The 19,209-nt window shown below is 52.5% G+C and overlaps 1 protein-coding gene across 16 annotated transcripts in view; it reads left to right on the top strand.

Moving 5' to 3' along the window:
- Window positions 1-19,209, top strand: part of SOX13 (SRY-box transcription factor 13) — a 46,770-nt gene that overhangs the window by 14,352 nt on the left and 13,209 nt on the right. The window lies entirely within an intron of this gene.

Genomic DNA, 19,209 nt, shown 5'->3' with positions numbered 1-19,209 from the left:
CCTTCAGCGCTGTCCCCACGGCACAAGCGACACTTTGGGTGCATCCACAACGGGGACACAGGAGAACCCGGCCGGTGTCACCCGTGGGGGGCGAGAGGCTCCGACACCGCGACACTGTCGCGATAGAGGCTTTGGGAGCGGGGACAGCGCCGATCTCTGTCGCTTTGAGGGGACACAAACCTTGTCACCATCGCAGCGACAACCCCAGGGAGACCCCACAGCGGGGATGGTCCTGCAGGACTGGGGGAAATCTGGGGAAATTTGGGGTTTTTTCACCCCTCGAGAGCGGTAAAATCTCATCTCAAGCCGGCAAAGTTGAAACGCGGGAGCTGCGTGGTCCTGAAGGGGAGGTTTTGGGGCGAAAAAGGCGAAAAAACCAGAAATTTTCCGCGCTTTCCACCTCTGATGAGCGATTTCCAGGGAAAAATGTGCTGGAGGCTCCTGAGCACCTCGGGCTCGGAAAACTCCCCAAGAAAAGCGGCAGTGATGGATTCGGGGTGGGAAAAAAGGAGAATTAACTCGGTAAATGGGATTTTTTTCCCGATAAGGTCCCTCCCTCCCCTATAACTCCTGTTTGTAATTCCTGCAATTTCCTCTCTCGCTTCAATTTCATTCGGAGGATCCATTCCGGTGACACCGATACACTACTTTTCTCTCTCTTTTTTTTAATCTTTTTTTCTCTTTTCTTTTCGAAACCAGGCGATTTTCGGATGCTTTTGTGCTGTTAAAAATAGCAGCCGGCCTTTGAGCCTTTGACAAGAGCGCGGCCAGGCTCAGGACAGGTTTTCTTGACACATTTTCACCCTCATCATCCTCTCCTTTCACACCGATTTATGCCCCTCCCATGCCACCAAGAACCATCACCAAAAATCCCAATTTTTGTTTTTTTTAAATCCCATTTTTTAAATACAATTTTTTTTTAATCCCATTTTTTTTAATTCAAATTTTTTTAATCCCATTTTTTTTAAAATGCCATTTTTTTAAAATTCCATTTTTTTTAAATCCCATTCTTTTAAAATCCCAATTTTTTAAAAATACCTTTTTTTTTTTTTTTTTTTTTTTTTTTTAAATCTCTTTTTTCTCTCTTGGAAAATCTCAGCTCCCCCGTTGCTTTTTTTACCTCCACCCTCCCCTCTCCCTAAATCTGTCTCACAGCGAAGTTTATCCCAGGCTTGGAGATGTCCTGAGGGGAGAATTTCTGGACTTTTTGTCTCCCTGCCGAAATGTCCATTATTATTATTATTATTATTCCTCCAGGCCAGGGGGGGATCTGTGCCCTGCCAGGCTGGGGTGGGGGACGTGGAGCAGCTCGTAAAGTTGTTATGTGCTCCAGGGGTTTAAATTTCATTTATGGGCTGCAGGGGAAGGGTTTGTGTCCCTGGGAAGGCAGCACGGTAAAGCTGCCCTGGCTTTGGGATTATTTTTAATTTTGGGGTTTGCTGGGCGTCCCTGGTAAGGGGAGCATTTTAAAACCAATTTTTCAGTGGGGTTATTTTTAATTTTGGGGGTTTCTGAGGTGTCCAGAAAAAGGGGAGCAAAAAATAATCCCCTTTATCAGTGGGATTATTTTTAATTTTGGGGTTTGCTGGGCGTCCCTGGTAAGGGGAGCATTTTAAAACCAATTTTTCAGTGGGGTTATTTTTAATTTTGGGGGTTTCTGGGGTGTCCAGAAAAAGGGGAGCAAGTTAAAACTCCTTTATCAGTGGGATTATTTTTAATTTTGGGTCTTGCTGGCATTCCTAGGAAGGGGAGCATGTTAAAACCAATTTTTCAGTGGGGTTATTTTTAATTTTGGGGGTTTCTGAGGTCCCCAAAAAGGGAAGCACGTTAAAAGCAACTTTTCAACAGGATTATTTTTAATTTTGGGGTTTGCTGGGCATCCCTGGTAAGGGGAGCATTTTAAAACCAATTTTTCAGTGGGGTTATTTTTAATTTTGGGGGTTTCTGAGGTGTCCAGAAAAAGGGGAGCAAGTTAAAACTCCTTTATCAGTGGGATTATTTTTAATTTTGGGTCTTGCTGGCATTCCTGGGAAGGGGAGCATGTTAAAACCAAATTTTCAGTGGGGTTATTTTTAATTTTGGGGTTTCTGAGGTCCCCCAAAAGGGAAGCACGTTAAAAGCAACTTTTCAGCAGGATTATTTTTAATTTTGGGGATTTCTGCGATCTCTGGGATGGTGAGTGTGTTAAAACTGCTTTTTCAGTAGGATTATTTTTAATTTTGGCATTTCTGGGGTCCCCAAAAGGGGGAATGCAGTAAATCTGCTCTGGCACTGAGATTATTTTTAATTTTGGGGCTTGCTGGCATTCCTGGGAAGGGGAGCATGTTAAAAGCAATTTTTCAGTGGAGTTATTTTTAATTTTGGGATTTTCTGGGATCCCTTGTGCTCAGCTGGAATTGGGGCTCTCCAGGGCAGAGCAGCCGTGGGGTGAAGGTGGCTCTGGGGTGAGATTTTGGGGGGTCCAAACCCCAAAAAAAGGGTGGGGAGCCCATCCGTGCTGAGCATTGCTGGGATTTGGGACACAGGGATTGGGATTTTCCTGGTGGGAGAGAGAATCCCTGTGGGATGGAGGTGGAGGGAATTTTTGGGGTACAGGGGAAGGGAATCTTTGGAATGCAAAGGAAGGGAATTTTTGGGATGCAGATGATGGGAAATTTTGGGGTACAGGGGAAGGGAATCTTTGGAATGGAAAGGAAGGGAATTTTTGGGATGCAGATGATGGGAAACTTTGGGGTACAAGGGAAGGGAATCTTTGGGATACAAGTGATGGGAATTTTGGGGGTACAAGTGGCAGAAATTTTTGGGGTTCAGATGAGGGGAATCTCTGGGATACTGGTGGAGGGAATCTTTGGGATGAAGGGGAAGGGAATTTTTGGGGTAATGGTGACAGGAATCTTTGGGATTCAGATGAGGGGAATCTCTGGGATACAGATGGAGGGAATCTTTGGGATGAAGTTGATGGGAATCTTTGGGGTACAGGTGAAGGGAATCTTTAGGATGAAAGTAAAGGGAATTTCTGGGATGCAGGTGGGATGTGTGGAGGGAATCTCTGGGAGAAATGTGACAGGAATCTCTGGGATGTGTGGAGGGAATCCTTGGGATTCAGATGAAGGGAATTTCTGGGATGTGGGTGGGATATATGGAGGGAATCTCTGGGATGTGTACAGGGAATTTCTGGGATGTGTACAGGGAATCTCTGGGATGTGTGAGGGAATCTCTGGGATGTTTGGAGGGAATTTCTGGGATGTGTGAGGGAATCTCTGGGATGTGTGAGGGAATCTCTGGGATGTGCACAGGGAATCTCTGGGATGTCTATAGGGAATCTCTGGGATGTGCAGAGGGAATCTCTGGGATGTGTACAGGGAATTTCTGGGATGTGTGAGGGAATTTCTGGGATGTGCACAGGGAATCTCTGGGATGTGCACAGGGAATCTCTGGGATGTGTGAGGGAATTTCTGGGATGTGTGAGGGAATCTCTGGGATGTGCACAGGGAATTTCTAGGATGTGAACAGGGAATTTCTGGGATGTGTGAGGGAATCTCTGGGATGTGTGAGGCAATCTCTGGGATGTGCACAGGGAATCTCTGGGATGTGTGAGGGAATCTCTGGGATGTGTGAGGGAATCTCTGGGATGTGCAGAGGGAATCTCTGGGATGTGTGAGGGAATCTCTGGGATGTGTACAGGGAATCTCTGGGATGTGTGGAGGGAATCTCTGGGATGTGTGAGGGAATCTCTGGGATGTGTACAGGGAATCTCTGGGATGTGTGAGGGAATCTCTGGGATGTGTACAGGGAATTTCTGGGATGTGTTAGGGAATCTCTGGGATGTGTACAGGGAATCTCTGGGATGTGTACAGGGAATTTCTGGGATGTGTACAGGGAATCTCTGGGATGTGTACAGGGAATTTCTGGGATGTGCACAGGGAATTTCTGGGATGTGTACAGGGAATCTCTGGGATGTGCACAGGGAATTTCTGGGATACCCTGATCTCTCGAAGCTCCTGCTGTCCCAGCCCTCCCCGTGCTCATCTCCAGGATCCCAACCCACAAACAACAAACCCAAACGAACTTTCAGAGACTTTAGGGTGGCCACAGCTGCTGGCATCACTTTTGGGGGTCCCTCAGAGCCGATCCCGCGGGTTTGGGGGCTCAGGGGTGCTGTCACCCCCAGAGCCACATTCCTGCTCGTTCCAGCTTTATCCCCCTGCAAACATTCCCGGCTGGCACCCGCACGTGGGATGGCAGAAATCCCAAAAAGCTTCCACAAAAAACTCTGACCACCCAGGGACCACCTTTAACACCCTGGGGCAGCGCCGCTCCTGCTGTCCCGGCCGTGCTGGGGAAACTCCCGCCGCTCATTTTCCTTCAAAATCCCATTTTTTTGGAGCAAAGCAATCCCCTCATGGCCGGGCAGCGCCTGCCCCGAGCCCGCGGGGCCCCGCAGGAGCCGCTGCCCTCTTTTGTTCTGTGCTCCGGGGGGGGAGCAGCGCTGCAAACCAGGCTGAGGAATTCCCGCTGCTCCCCATCCCGGGGTTCCCAGGGCTGGAAAAGAGATTTGGGATCGTGGAGCCCCTAAAGGCGGCCTGAACCCCTGGGAAAAGAGGGGGGGTCGGAGGTGCTGCTTTTGGGGGGGTTGAGAGGAGTGGGGGGAGCTGGAGGGGCTCAGGGCTGAGGATGGAGGAGTTCGGGGGGCTCAGGGCTGAGGATGGAGGAGTTGGGAGGGCTCAGGGCTGAGGATGGAGGAGTTCGGGGGGCTCAGGAGAAGCTGGGGGTGCTCAGGGATGAGGATGGAGGAGTTTGGGGGTCTCAGGGATGAGGATGGAGGAGTTGGGAGGGCTCAGGAGAAGCTGGGGGGGCTCAGGGATGAGGATGGAGGAGTTTGGGGGTCTCAGGAAGAGCTGGGTGTGTTTGGGGTGATTATTGAGGAGATGGGGGGCTCAGGAGGATCTAGGGGGGATCAGAGATGGGGATGGAGAAGTTTTGGGGGACTCAGGAGGAGCTGGGGGTGTTTGGGGTGATTATTGAGGAGCTGGGGGGCTCAGGAGGATCTGGGGGGATCAGGAAGAGCTGAGGGGGGCTCAGGGATGACAGTGAAGGATCTGGGGGGCTCAAGAGGAGCTGGGGGTCTGTGGGGTCTCAGAGATGATTATGAAGGGTCTGGGGGGGATCAGGAGGATCTGTGGGGTCTCAGGGATGATTATGAAGGATCTGGGGGGATCTGTGGGGGTCTGTGGGGTCTCAGGGATGATTATGAAGGATCTGGGGGGGGATCAGGAGGAGCTGTGGGGTCTCACGAGGATCTGGGGGGGCTCAGGGATCCGTGGGGTCTCAGGGCTGATGGGGCAGATGTTCTCAGGGTCGATGGGGGAGCTGGGGGGTTCAGGGCTGATGGAGGAGCTGAGAGGGCTCAGAGCTGAGTTTGGGGGGCTCAGGAGGTGCTGAGGGGTACTCAGGAGGCTCTGGGGGGGCTCAGGAGGCTCTGGGTGCTCAGGGATGGTAATGGAGGATCTGGGGGTGCTCAGGAGGATCTGGGGTGCTCAGGGATGATAATGAAGGAGCTTTGGGGCTCAGGAGGAGCTGAGGGGGTGCTGAGGAGGATCTGGGGGGGCTCAGGAGGATCTGGGGGTGTTGAGGAAGAGCTGTGGGGTTCTCGGGAGGGTCTGGGGGCTCAGGGATGATAATGAAGGAGCTTTGGAGGTTCAGGAGGAGCTGAGCAGACCTGGCCAGGGCCGGATAAAACACGGAGCTCAGGAGGACCTGGGGGTGCTCAGGAGGAGCCAAGGGGGTGCTCAGGAGGATCTGGGGGTGCTCAGGAGGATCTGAGGGCTCAGGGATGATAATGAAGGAGCTTTGGGGCTCAGGAGGAGCTGAGGGGGTGCTGAGGAGGATCTGGGGGTGCTCAGGAGGACCTGAGGGTGCTCAGGAGGATCTGGGGGGGCTCAGAAGGACCTGGGGGTTCTCGGGAGGATCTGAGGGCTCAGAGATGATAATGAAGGAGCTTTGGGGCTCAGGAGGAGCTGGGGGGGGTGCTGAGGAGGACCTGGGGGTTCTCAGGAGGATCTGGGGGCGCTCAGGAGGATCTAGGGGGGGCTCAGGAGGATCTGAGGGGCTCAGGGATGATAATGAAGGAGCTTTGGGGCTCAGGAGGAGCTGAGGGGGTGCTGAGGAGGATCTGGGGGTGCTCAGGAGGAGCTACGGGGTTCTCAGGAGGATCTGGGGGGGCTCAGGAGGATCTGGGGGTGCTCAGGAGGATCTGGGGGGCTCAGGAGGATCTGGGGGTGCTCAGGAGGATCTGGGGGGGCTCAGGAGGAGCTGTGGGGTTCTCAGGAGGATCTGGGGGTGCTCAGGAGGATCTGAGGGCTCAGGGATGATAATGAAGGAGCTTTGAGGGTCGGGAGGAGCTGAGCAGCCCCAGACGAGGCGCGGAGCTGCCGGAGCCGCCGCTCTCAGCGGGAGGCAGAGCCGGGAGAGCCGCGCTGCCCCCGGGCCGGGCCGGGCTGAGCCGAGCCGGGCGCTCCCAGGCCGGGGGTCCCGCAGCTCCGTGGCCACCGCGAGAACCGGGGCCGGGCTCTCCGGGCTCTGCGCGCTCCTCCCTGCAGCATTTGGGTTCTGGTTCTGGTTCGGGTTTGGGTTCGGGTTGAAGCTCAGATTGGGTTTGGGTTCAGGTTTGAGTTCAGGTTCGGGTTTGAGTTCGGGTTCAGACTGGGTTTGGGTTGGGATTGGGGTTTGGGTTTGGGTTCGGGTCCTAATTTGGGTTCCAATTTGGATTCGGGTTCAGGTTTGGGTTCAGGTTCGGGTTTGGGTTTGGGTTCAGTTTCAAGTTTAGGTTCGGGTCCAGATTCTGGTTCAGGTTCAGGTTTGGGTTTGAGTTCAAGTTTGGGTTTGGATTCAGGTTCTGGCTCTGGTTCTGGTTCGGGTTTGGGTTTGAGTTCAGGTTCAGGTTCTGGTCCTGGTCCTGGTTCTGGTTGGTGTTTGGCTTTGGGTTCTGATTTGGGTTTGAGTTCAGGTTCGGGTTCAGGTTTGAGTTCAGGTTCTGGTTTGGGTTCAGGTTTGAGTTTGGGTTCAGGTTCTGTTTTGGTTTGGGTTCAGGTTCGGGTTCTGGTTCGGGTTGGGGTTTGGGTTCAGGTTCTGGTTCAGGTTTGGGTTTGGATTCAGGTTCTGGTTCTGGTTCAGGTTTGGACTTAGGTTCTGGTTCTGTTTCGGTTCAGTTTATTCGCACCGCAGGGAGGGAGCCTGGGCCGGAGTTTTGCGCGATGCATCAGCGCTCCCCACCCGCTTTAACCCAGCGGGGAACACGCAGAAGGGAAATAAATTAATGCAGTTTCTGACAGTTCTGCTGGAAAACATCTCCGTGTTTGCAGCCCATCCTGTGCCCTCCAGGGAGCCCCTGCAGGGCTGGGGTCTGCCCCGGCCCCCACAGCGCTGCCGGGTGCTGGGCACTGCCCGGCTCCTGCAGCTCAGGGAGCTACAGAAAAGCAAAATTCCAGATATTTCAGACCTGGGAACGGAGCTTTAAATTTCAGAGAGGCAAAATTTCAAATAGTTCAGACCTGGGAACAGAGGTTTAAATTGCAAAAAGGCAAAATTTCAGATATTTTAGACTGTTGTCTCCAACAGCCCCAAGGGGTCACCTGCTGTTGGAAAGTCCTCTGCCCTGATCTTGGGGATGGCAAAAATTTGGAATGGCAGAAACTGGGAGTTGCAGAGCTGAGAATGGCAGAAATGGAGAATGGCAGAGCCTGGGATTGGCAGAAATGGGGAATGACAGAAATGGGCAATGGCAGAACCTGAGGACTGAGAGAAATTGGGAATGGCAGAATTGGGAATTGCAAAGATGGGAATATTAGAATTAGGAATGGCAGAAATGGGGAACGGCAGAACCAGGAGTGCCAAAGATGGGAATGGCAGAGCTGGGGAATGGCAGAGCCTGGGAATGGCAGAAATTTGGAATGGCAGGGCTGGGGAATGGCAGAGCTGGGGAATGGCAGAATTGGGAATGGCAAAGCCTGGGGATGGGAATGACAGAGCTGGGGAATGGAGAGCCTGGGAATGGCAGAATTAGGACTGGCAGAAATAGGGAATGGCAAAGCTGGGAATGGCAGAGCGGGGAATGTCAGAGCTGAAAAATGGCAGAAATGGGGAATGGCAGAACCTGGGAATGGCAGAGCCTGGGTATGGCAGAAATTGGGAACAGCAGAACCAGAAAGGCCAGAGCTGGAGAACGACAAAAATGGGAATGGCAAAGATGGGAATGGCAGAAATGGGGAATGGCAGAACCAGGAATACCAGAGCCTGAGAATGGCAGAGTTGGGAAATGGCAAAGCCTGGGGACGGCAGAACCAGGAATGGCAGAGCCTGGGAATGGCAGAATTAGGAATGGCAGAACCAGGAATGGCAGAGCCTGGGAATGGCAGAATTAGGAATGGCAGAACCGGGAATGGCAGAACCAGGAATGGCAGAGCCTGGGAATGGCAGGGCCGGGAAGGAACAGCAGCTCCCGAGCAGGGCGGGCGCTGGGGAATGCCAGAGCCCGGCCTTATCTTTTGTCTGGAACAATGGAGGGCTCGGCCCCATTGTTCTCCTCTCACGCCCAGCGGAAAGCGGGGTCCCGCGGGGCACGGCTGGCTCGGGAGCGTGCCCGGAGCCGCGGCAGGGACGGGCGGGGGTGGCACGGGTGGCACGGACCCCGCGCGGCTGCTCCAGCGGGGAGCCCCGTCCCGCTGGTTTTCCATGTGGATTTCAGGAGCAGGGAGGTCCCCCGGAGAGCCCAGCTGCAGGCTGGGCAGGGCAGAGCAGGATTTGCTGCTTTTAGGGGCTCTTTTAGGGATTTGGGTTCTCTGCGATCCCGTTCTGGCTCCTTCCTGTTGTGTTTCCTCTGGTTTGTGGGTCCGTGCTGGGAATCTGACTAGGGAAAACACGTTTGGATGTGGGGTTTGTGTGTTTTCCCAAAAAAAAGCTCATCCTGGGAGCTGGGCAAAGCTGGCACAGCCCAGGGAACAGACACAGGAGCCTGGGACTCCTCAGGCTGCAAACACAGCCCCAAAATTCCCCCGAAATCCATTTGTTTCCCCAGGATGGGCACCTGGAAGTTAGAGCTGCCAACTCCCACTGCTCAGGGAGCCCAGGGGACATCGGGACAGGGCAGGGGGTGACACAGGTGCCACCAGCACCATGAACCCCTCGTGTGCTGTGGGACATGGGGAGCTCAGTTTGATATCCCATCCCAAATGGGGAGGGCTGGCGGCTTCTGGTCTGTGCTGGGATTTTGTTGTGCAGGGAAAACAACCCCAAAAACCTTTGTTCCCAAAACCTTTGATCCCAAAACCCTCATTCCCAAAAATCTCATTCCCAAACCCTTCATTCCCAAAACTTCTGGTCTGTGCTGGGATTTTGCGTTGCAGTGAAAACAACCCCAAAAATCTCATTCCCAAACCCTCATTCCCAAACCCCTCGTTCCCAAAACTTCCGGTCTGTGCTGGATTTTTGTTGTGTGGTGAAAACCACCCCAAAAACCTTTGTTCCCAAAACCTTTGTTCCCAGAACCCTCATTCGCAGAACCCACATTCCCAAAACTTCTGGTCTGTGCTGGGATTTTGCGTTGCAGTGAAAAACACCCCAAATCCCTCATTCCCAAAACTCTCCTTCCCAAATCCTTCATTCCCAAATCCCTCTGCTCCCCCTGAGGGGAGGAGCCCATCCCAGAGCTGAATTTGCTGGTTTTTAATTCCCCCAAACCCATCAGGGAGAGGAGGGGTGAGGCCCAAACCCCAAACCCATCCCTTTGGAATTGTTGCAATCCCGAAGTCGTTGCTCCCAAATCCCTTTGGATCCCGCAGCGGGATGCAAAGTGGGGTGTCCCAAACCCCAAATGCCAAACCCCAGAACCAGGGGGTGTCTCTGTGAGCTGAAATAATGCCCAAAAATGACAAAAGAGCAGCAGCAATGGCCGCCGGGCGCTCCTGCAGCCCCTGGCACACGTGAGGCCGCGGAAGCGCCGCCGCCAGCGGATGCTCGGCGTCACCCAAGGTGGGGGATAAGCTCAGGAACCCAAACCCGCACCCCAAAGCAGGGAAACAGCACCCAACAGCCCCGGCTGGGCGAGGAAACGGGGACAAAAATGGTCTGCTCTGGGGGTTTCATCCAACCCATCCATCCCTGACCTCTGTGAGCCCGGCGGGAACGGAGACAGAGCTGAATTTGGGGGGCAGGGGGTGATTTTTGGGGGGAGGAGATCATTTTGGAGACAGGAAATTATTTTGGGGACAGGAGATGATTTTGGGGCAGGGGATAATTTTGGGGCAGGAGATGATTTGGGGACAAAAAATTATTTTGGGGCAGGAGATGATTTTGAGGTAGATGATTTGGGGGCAGGGGATGATTTGGTACAGGAAATGATTTTGGGGCAGATGATTTGGGGGTCAGGAGATGATTTTGGGGCAGATGATGATTTTGGGGCAGATGACTTGGAGCAAGAGATATGATTTGGGGACAGGAGATAATTTTGTTGCGGGAGATGATTTTGGGGTAGGAAATGATTTTCGGACAGGAGATGATTTGGAGGACAGGAGATTATTTTGGGGCAGGAGATAATTTTGGGGCAGATGGTTTGGGGGGCAGGAGGTAATTTTGGGGCAGGGGATGATTTTGCGGCAGGAGATGATTTTGGGACAGGAGATTTGGGGGCAGGAGATGATTTTGGGGCAGGTGAGGAGCAGCCAGTGGCACCTTTTCCCTCACTGTGAAGTTCATGAAGGCCCTGATGGCTCCTGGGGCAGCTCCCAAATCCCCATAAAAAAATCCCATTGCTGGAACCTGAAGCAACCCCAACATCCGGAACTCCCCACACCCCAAATTTGGGAAGTGTTTTTGTGTCCCTCCATGTCCCCTTTTGTCCCTCCATGTCCCTTTTGGGGACAATCAGGAGGTGAGGACGTGTTTGCTGCAGCTCAGGATGCTTCAGGGACCCCAAAGGTTTCCGGGGCGCTGCCGGCTGCGGCCGTGGGGCGGAAACGCGGCCCTGTAAGATTTTGGGGTGCGATTGGGGGCTTGGGTGCTGCTGGTGACAGACCCCAGAGGTGGCTCTGAGCACCCTTGGGTGCTCCTGGGTGTGCCCAGCAATCCTGGGAAACTCCAGGTGGGATTGGTGCCCAGAAATGGGAAAAGCTGGAAAAAGAATGGGTTGGTGGAAGGTGGAAAATGCCATAAAAGGTTGAGAGTTGGGGGTTGTGGATATGGAGTTTGACATGGGATGGACACCCCAAAAACCTGGAAAAATATGGAATTATTGGAAGGTTTAAAGGCTCAGGGATGGGAGATTGTTGACTGGGAGGAACTCCCCAAAACTTGGAAAAATAAGGAATTATTGGAAGGTTTAAAATCCCATAAAAGCTCAAGGTTGGGGGGTTATGGATATGGGGTTTGACATGGGATGGACACCCCAAAGACCTGGAAAAATATGGAATTATTGGAAGGTTTAAAGGCTCAGGGATGGGAGATTTTTAACTGGGAGGAACTCCCCAAAACTTGGAAAAATAAGGAATTATTGGAAGGTTTAAAATCCCATAGAAGCTCAAGGATGGGGGGTTATGGATATGGGGTTTGACATGGGATGGGCACCCCAAAAACCTGGAAAAATAAGGAATTATTGGAAGGTTTAAAATCTCATAAGAGCTCAAGGATGGGAGATTGTTGACTGGGATGAACTCCCCAAAACCCTGGAAAAATAAGGAATTATTGGAAGGTTTAAAATCCCATAAAAGCTCAAGGGACTGGGATGGAACCGGCACCAAGTTCTGCACATCTCCAACTCCACCCATGGGTTTCCCATGGAAAAAGGGTTTGAGAAGAGCTTCCCTCCCACTGGGAGCTGCAGGGCAGGAGGGTGAGCCCTGCTTTGAGATTTTTTTTTTTTCCCAATAGGGCCAGGAAAAGGATTGGAAATCTTGGCCCTCCCTCCGTCCCTCAGGCAATAGGAAAATCTGCTTTAAATTCTGCTTTAAATCCTGCTTTAAATTCTGGTTTAAAAAAATCTGCTTGAAATTCTGCTCTAAAGTCAGGTTTCAAGTCAAGTCTGGTTGAAATCCCTGATTAAAATCTCGTTTGCGCTCGGCGCCTCAGCTGAGCCCCCCGCCCCCGGCCGTGCCTGGAAACGCTGAGTGACACGAGTGACACAAAAACGCCACCGAGATCGGCCACCCCGATAAACCCCGCTCGGGGGCCAGGGCAGGGCAAGGAGGGAGCCGTGCCAGGCTCGCCGTGCCAGCTTTTGGGTGAGTCGTCCCCATCCTCATCACGGATTTTTCTTTATTTCTCTGGGTTTTGTCACTTTTTGAATTTCACTTTTTGAATTTCATCCCCATCATCCTGGGGAGCAAGGGGGGTGGAGGAGCTGCTCCAGGGATTTCTGCTGGAGGATTTCAGGATTTCTCCAGATCTCCAAAGATCTGGAGCTGCCCCCAGAACCCCTCTGTGGGTCATGGGGATGATCCCAAACCCCGCTGGGTTTGGGGTAAAGGCTCAGCACCCGCGGTCCAGGGGGATTTGGATCCAAAATATCTTTTAAAGTTTATTTCTGATGCAGAAAAAAAAAGGGTAAATCCCCATTATTCAGAGCGCCAGGATTGCCTCTATTTTGGATCCAAAATATCTTTTAAAGTTAATTTCTGATGCAGAAACAAAAAAAGGAAAAATGGTAAATCCCCATGTTTCCAGAGCACCAGGATTGCCTCTGTTTTGGATCCAAAACATCTTTTAATGTTTATTTCTGATGCAGAAAAAAAAGGGAAAAAAGGGTAAATCCCCATTTTTCAGAGTGTCAGGGTTACCTCTGTTAAAGAGGGAACATTTTGGGGTTTTTTAGGGTTTTAATGCAGGGAAGGGTAGAAAGGGCAGAGGAAAAGGGGAATAAAAAAAAAGGGTTTTGCTTTTTCCTAGAGGTTTAAACCTGTGATTTTCTGGGAAGGAAACTTTGTGCTCTCAGTCTTCTCCCTGCCCTTGATTTCCCTCTCCTGAGCATCCCCTTCCCCTAAAACCCCGTAAAATTCGCTGGAATGCCGGAGGTGCTGCAAGGACCCTTTTCCTTAGGGATTCATCTCCTGGAGTGGCAGAACCAACCCAAATCTCCCAAATCTTCTCTGGAGTCCAGGAAATGGGAATGACCAGCGCTGGTCCCGGGGCCATCACGTGGCTCCTCCTGGGATTGTTCCCGGGATTTTGTGGGGTTGGAAATAATTCCAGCGGAGTTTCCTCCGCTTCCCTGATGAGATCATTCCCGCCTCATAAATCCCACAGCCAGGAAGTTCCACCTGAGGTTCAGGCATTTTTAGGTTTTTTTTTTTTTTTTTTTCCCCTCCTATTTCAAACCCTCCCCACAGCAAAAGGAAAAATGTGTTTGGGTCGTGGCTGTGAAAAGAGGTGGCTCCAGGCCAGGGAAGGATCCGGCTGCTTCCAGGGATTGGGATTTATTTGGGTAATTATGTTCCAGGGATTGGGTTTTATTTGGACAATTATGTTCCAGGGATTGGGTTTTGTTTGGGTAATTATGTTCCAGGGATGGGGTTTAATTTGGATAATTATGGACCTCCTGGCTGGGTTTTGTCACACACACAGGCTCGTGGGAGGCAGAATCCCTGGATTTGGGGTTGGGAAGGAAGGTCCCAGCTGGTTTTGGGATTCTAAAGGATGAACCCCCTTGGAGTAGTGGGAAAGCAGAGGGAGATGGAAATTCTCCATGCAAAGGGAAACTGGGATGGGTCCCAGAGGTTGGGATGGATCCAGTGGATCCTGGTGCCCACAGGGGATGTGTGGGGCACAGATCCTGATCCCAGTCATGTGTGGGGCATGGATCCAATGGATCCCAGTGATGTGTGGGGCACGGATCCTGATCCCAGTGATGTATGGGGCACAGATCATGATCCCAGTGATGTGTGGGGCACAGATCCAATGGATCCCAGTGACGTGTGGGGCATGGATCCTGATCCCAGTGATGTGTGGGGCACAGATTCTGATCCCAGTGATGTGTGGGGCACGGATCCAATGGATCCCAGTGATGTGTGGGGCATGGATCCTGATCCCAGTGATGTGTGGGGCATGGATCCAATGGATCCCAGTGATGTGTGGGGCATGGATCCTGATCCCAGTGAGGTGTGGGGCACAGATCCAATGGATCCCAGTGATGTGTGGGGCACAGATTCTGATCCCAGTCATGTGTGGGGCATGGATCCTGATCCCAGTGATGTGTGGGGCACGGATCCAATGGGTCCCAGTGATGTGTGGGGCATGGATCCTGATCCCAATGGCCACAGGGAATGTGTGGGGCATGGATCCTGATCCCAGTGATGTGTGGGGCACAGATCCTGATCCCAGTGATGTGTGGGGCATGGATCCAATGGATCCCAGTGATGTGTGGGGCACAGATCCTGATCCCAGTGATGTGTGGGGCATGGATCCAATGGATCCCAGTGATGTGTGGGGCACAGATTCTGATCCCAGTGACGTGTGGGGCATGGATCCAATGGATCCCAGTGATCTGTGGGGCATGGATCCTGATCCCAGTGATGTGTGGGGCATGGATCCTGATCCCAGTCATGTGTGGGGCACGGATCCTGATCCCAGTGATGTGTGGGGCACGGATCCAGTGGATCCCAGTGATGTGTGGGGCACGGATCCTGATCCCAATGGCCACAGGGAATGTGTGGGGGTTGACTCATCCTTCCCTTTTCCTCCCTGCCTTGCATTTGAGAGGATTTAGGGATGTTTTCCTGCTAATTTCCCTCTTTCCTCAAGTTTTGGAGAGTGGAATTGATTGGATTTGCCCCCAAAACTCTGCAGGAATTCATCAGCGCAATGTGCACCTCAATAATAACCCTGGGTATGGTCTGGAGGTCTTTGGAAGGGGCAGACTGGGGTTTTTTTTTGGGATAGAATTGGTAAAAATGGTTGTAATTTCTTTAGGATTCAACCTGGAGACCTGAATTGCTCCTTTTCATCTTAAAAAATGGAAAATTCACTCCCAAAAAACCCCCATAACGTGGCTGTGCTGAGAATTCCAGGTGTGAGGAGGGGACATCCCTCCATGGGGACACCAGGATGGGGTCCCACAGTGCTGGAGAGGGCACCTGCTGGAAATGGGGGTGGCACAAGCAGAGGGGTGACCCCAACCCCTTCCTGTACCGGGAGTTTCCGTGATGCCAGCGCTGTCACCGCCGCGTCACCGTCATGCCCTGACGCCATGGTGACATTTCTGGATGTTTCCAGATGCTGTTTGTCCTTCAGGGAAGGAGAAATCTCCTTCAGGGAGCTGAGGGTGGGTGGAGGATGGACAAACACCCGCCTGGTTGGGGTGGACAGCGAGAAATCCCAGCTCCTGCTCATCCCAAAGGCCGTGCCAGGACGGAAAGGGGCATTTGGGGTCTGGGGGGTCTCTTTGGGACGGGGATTTTCCATTGGGAAAGGACAAACCAGGCGATTCCCATCCTGCTCCTGCTGCCCCACGAAGCATTCCCATCCCCAAATCCCCACCAAAAATTTGGTGGCCACCAAAGATCTTCCATCTCAGGGCGGATTTTTGCAGCTTTTCCGGCGCCCTGAGCTCTCTTTGGGTTTTTCTGCTGCCGAGGTGTCGAGAAGGCGGAGGCGGCCGAGGATGGGGCTGAGCCCAAATTTGGAGCGTTTCCACTGCTGCTTTGTGAGGCAGCAGGGTGGGGACACAGCCCGGGCAGGGGACACGGGCTCTGAGCAGTGACACGAGGTGCTGTGGCTCTCACGCGCTGCTGGTGCCATTTCTGGGGCTGAAAACACTCATCCAGTTGTCTTTTGGGGCTAAAAAAATGATTTTTCAGAACCAGAAAATCCAGTGGGTCTGACACGGTGCTGGTGGCGTTTTTAGGGCTGAAAATTCTCATCCAGTTGCCTTTTGGGGTTAAAAGCCAGTTTTTCAGAACCAGGAACCCCTGTGGCTCTGACATGGTGGTGGTGGCATTTCTGGGGCTGAAAAGGCTCATCCCTTTTGGGGTTAAAAACTGGTTTTTCAGAACCAGAACCTTGGGGACACAGCCCAGGCAGGGGACATGGGCTCTGAGCAGTGACATGGTTCTATGGCTCTCATGTGGTGGTGGCAGCATTTCTGAGTCTAAAAACCCTCATGCCATTTCCTTTTGGGGTTAAAAACCAATTTTTCATGAGCAGCAAACACTGTGGCTCTGACATGGTGCTGGTGGCATTTTTGGGGCTGAAAATTCTCATTCCATTGCCTTTTGAGGCTAAAAATGATTTTTCATAAGCAGAAAACCTTGTGGCTCTGATATGATGGGGGTGGTAGCACTTCTGGAGCTGAAAATCCTCACTCAGTGGCATTTTGGGGTTAAAAACTAATTTTTCAGAACCAGAAAACCCTGTGTCTCTGACTTGGTGATGATGGCATTTCTGGGGCTGAAAACGCTCATTCTGTTGCCTTTTGGGTTAAAAAAAGAACTTTATAGAGCCAGCAAATCCTGTGTCTCTGACATGGTGGTGGTGGTGGTGGCATTTTTGGGGCTGAAAACCCTCATCCCACAGCCTTTTGGGACTAAAAAAAATGATTTTTCAGAACAAAAAACCCTTTGGCTCTGACATGGTGGTGGTGGCAATTTTGGGACTGAAAACACTCATCCTGTTGCCTTTTGGCGTTATAAAGCAAATTTTCAGAATCAGCAAGCCCTGTGAGTCTGATGTAGTGGTGGTGGTGGCAATTTTGGGGCTGAAAATTCTCATCCAGTTGTCTTTTGGGGTTAAAAAGTAAATTTTCAGAATCAGCAAACCCTGTGACTCTGATGTAGTGGTGGTGGTGGCGGCAATTTTGGGGCTGAAAATTCTCATCCTGTTGCCTTTTGGGGTTAAAAAGTAAATTTTCAGAATCAGCAAACCCTGTGACTCTAATGTAGGGGTGGTGGTGGTGGCATTTTTGGGGCTGAAAATTCTCATTCCATTGCTTTTTAGGGTTTAAAACCAAATTTTTCCAGACCATCAAACCCTGATATCTTGCATTTCCTCACCCACCTTTCTCCCACCCCCATACACGGATGTCACATCCCATATCCCCCACGGCCACCTGCCATTCCCAGGGAACGACCCCAAATCCTGGGATGCTCTGCATCCCCAGGGAAGGACCAGCAGCCCCATGAACTTCCCCCAGGCAGGGCCATGGGCCACCCCTGGCCATCCCTGGCCGGGCACGGTGGAGCAAACATCCATTCTTTTCTCTCTTGGAAGACACCCGGGGCGGAAACGCTTGGAAGCGGCCCCGAAAGGACATTCCAAGTCTGGCAGGAAAGCGGCCCCGCTCGTCTGGCAGGAGATGGGCTATTGTCTGTCCCGGTGGCCGGCCGGGATTCCTCAGGTCCTGCCTGGAAGAGGAAAATCTCCGTGTGTGTCTTTATTTTTTCCTCTGCCCTCTCCCAGGGGTGTCGCGGCTGCTGCTCTTGCCGGCGTTGCTCTTCTGGTGTTTCCTCCACGGGTTTTTCCTTGTTTTGCCAGATTTCCTGGGCTCTGGTGGTGAGATGAAGGTTCTTTTGGGGTGATTGGGAACCACGTTGGGGTTCTGAAGGGAAGAGATGTGGATGGAGAGTTTTGGGAGGGAGGAGAGCAAGAATTCCAGGATTTGGGAGAACCTGATGGGCAGGAGAGGGCAGGGTGATCCCAAAAATCTGGGCATGCAGCTCACCGAGGGTCTCTTTGCTGTCCCTGGGGTGGGATTGTCCCCAAAATGAGGGGCAGGATGAGCCCTGAGGCAGCAGTGATGTGACACGGGGTGAGGGATCTTGGTGGCTCTTGGGTCCCCAAGATCCTGCAGTGCCAGCATCTCATCACCTGGATCCCAAACTCCTGCAGTGCCAGGATCTCGGCATCTCTTGGTTACCACATCTCTTAGATCCCCAAATTCTTGAAGTTCTGGAATCTCACTGCCCCTTGAATTCCCAAACTCCTGCAGTGCCAGGATCTCGGCATCTCTTGGTCACCACATCTCTTAGATCCCCAAATTCTTGAAGTTCTGGAATCTCACTGCCCCTTGAATTCCCAAACTCCTGCAGTGTCAGGATCTCAACATCTGGATCCCAAACTCCTGCAGTGCCAGGATCTCAGCATCTCCTGGATTCTCCTGGATCCCAGGCTGTGGGATTTTGGCATCTCTTGGATCTCCAAGCTCCTGCAGTGCTGGAATTTTGGCATCTCCTGGATCCCAAACTCCTGCAGTGCCAGGATCTCGACATCTGGATCCCAAACTCCTGCAGTGCTGTGATTTTGGCATCCCTCAGATCCCCAAACCGGTGCCGGGCAGGGTGGGGGTTTTCTGGCACCTCATCCCCTTTTCCCAGCCCCTGGAGCTGTTCTGCCGATAGGATCAGGCCTGGCTGGCGGGCAGGAAGGGTGGCACGGCCGCCGGGAGAATTGCAGGACGTGCCGTTCGCGGCCACAAACCGGGAAACACAAACTGTCACCATCCCCAAAATCTTGGAGCTGCCAGGCTGGGACTGGGAGGAAAGGTGAAATGTGGGAATTTCAGGGCTGGTGGAATGAGCCCCCAAAAAGCTGTGAGGGAAGGAAGCATCCCATGAGGATTTGGGATCTGTTTCCATCCTCCGGGCTGGCGCTTTCCATCCCAACCCCATTCCCTCCCTTCCTCCCCACCCTGGATTTAATGGGGAACATTACAAACCAAGAAGATCCTTTCAGGGCCGTGCCAGGGCGATTGTTCCGTGCCCATTGTGTGCCCCAGGCAGCCCCGGAGCCCACACCTGAGACCCGCCCGCAATGAGATAACAGCGCCGTTTTCCCCTTTTCCCCTTTTTTTTGTTTGCTCGGCGGGGTGGATAACAAACCCTCGAGGAGGCCTCTTTCAAACACGGCCCTATTAAAGCCTGGCTCCATTTTAAAAGTGAACTTCCAGTGGCTGCACCGGGAGGTGAAGCACAATGGGAACGGGACCTGTGGGAGGGCTGGGATGGGATTTTGTGCCTGCCTCAAACCAAAGACATCGCTCTGTGCCGTGGAGCATCCCAAAACTACAACATTTGGATTTTTGCATGGAAAAACCCACGAAAAATCTGGGAAAAATGGAGTTTCACACACACCTGAGGTGCTGTGCATTCCTGCCTCAGTTTCCCCATTTAAAACATCGCCACAAGGCCAATCCTTGCTGGAGCGGGCACAGTTTTCCACCGGGGCCGGTCCTTC

Source organism: Zonotrichia albicollis, chromosome 28, assembly GCF_047830755.1.
Source record: "Zonotrichia albicollis isolate bZonAlb1 chromosome 28, bZonAlb1.hap1, whole genome shotgun sequence".
In the NCBI taxonomy this organism is placed as follows: domain Eukaryota; kingdom Metazoa; phylum Chordata; class Aves; order Passeriformes; family Passerellidae; genus Zonotrichia; species Zonotrichia albicollis.
This window is presented reverse-complemented; position numbering and strand designations above follow the sequence as displayed.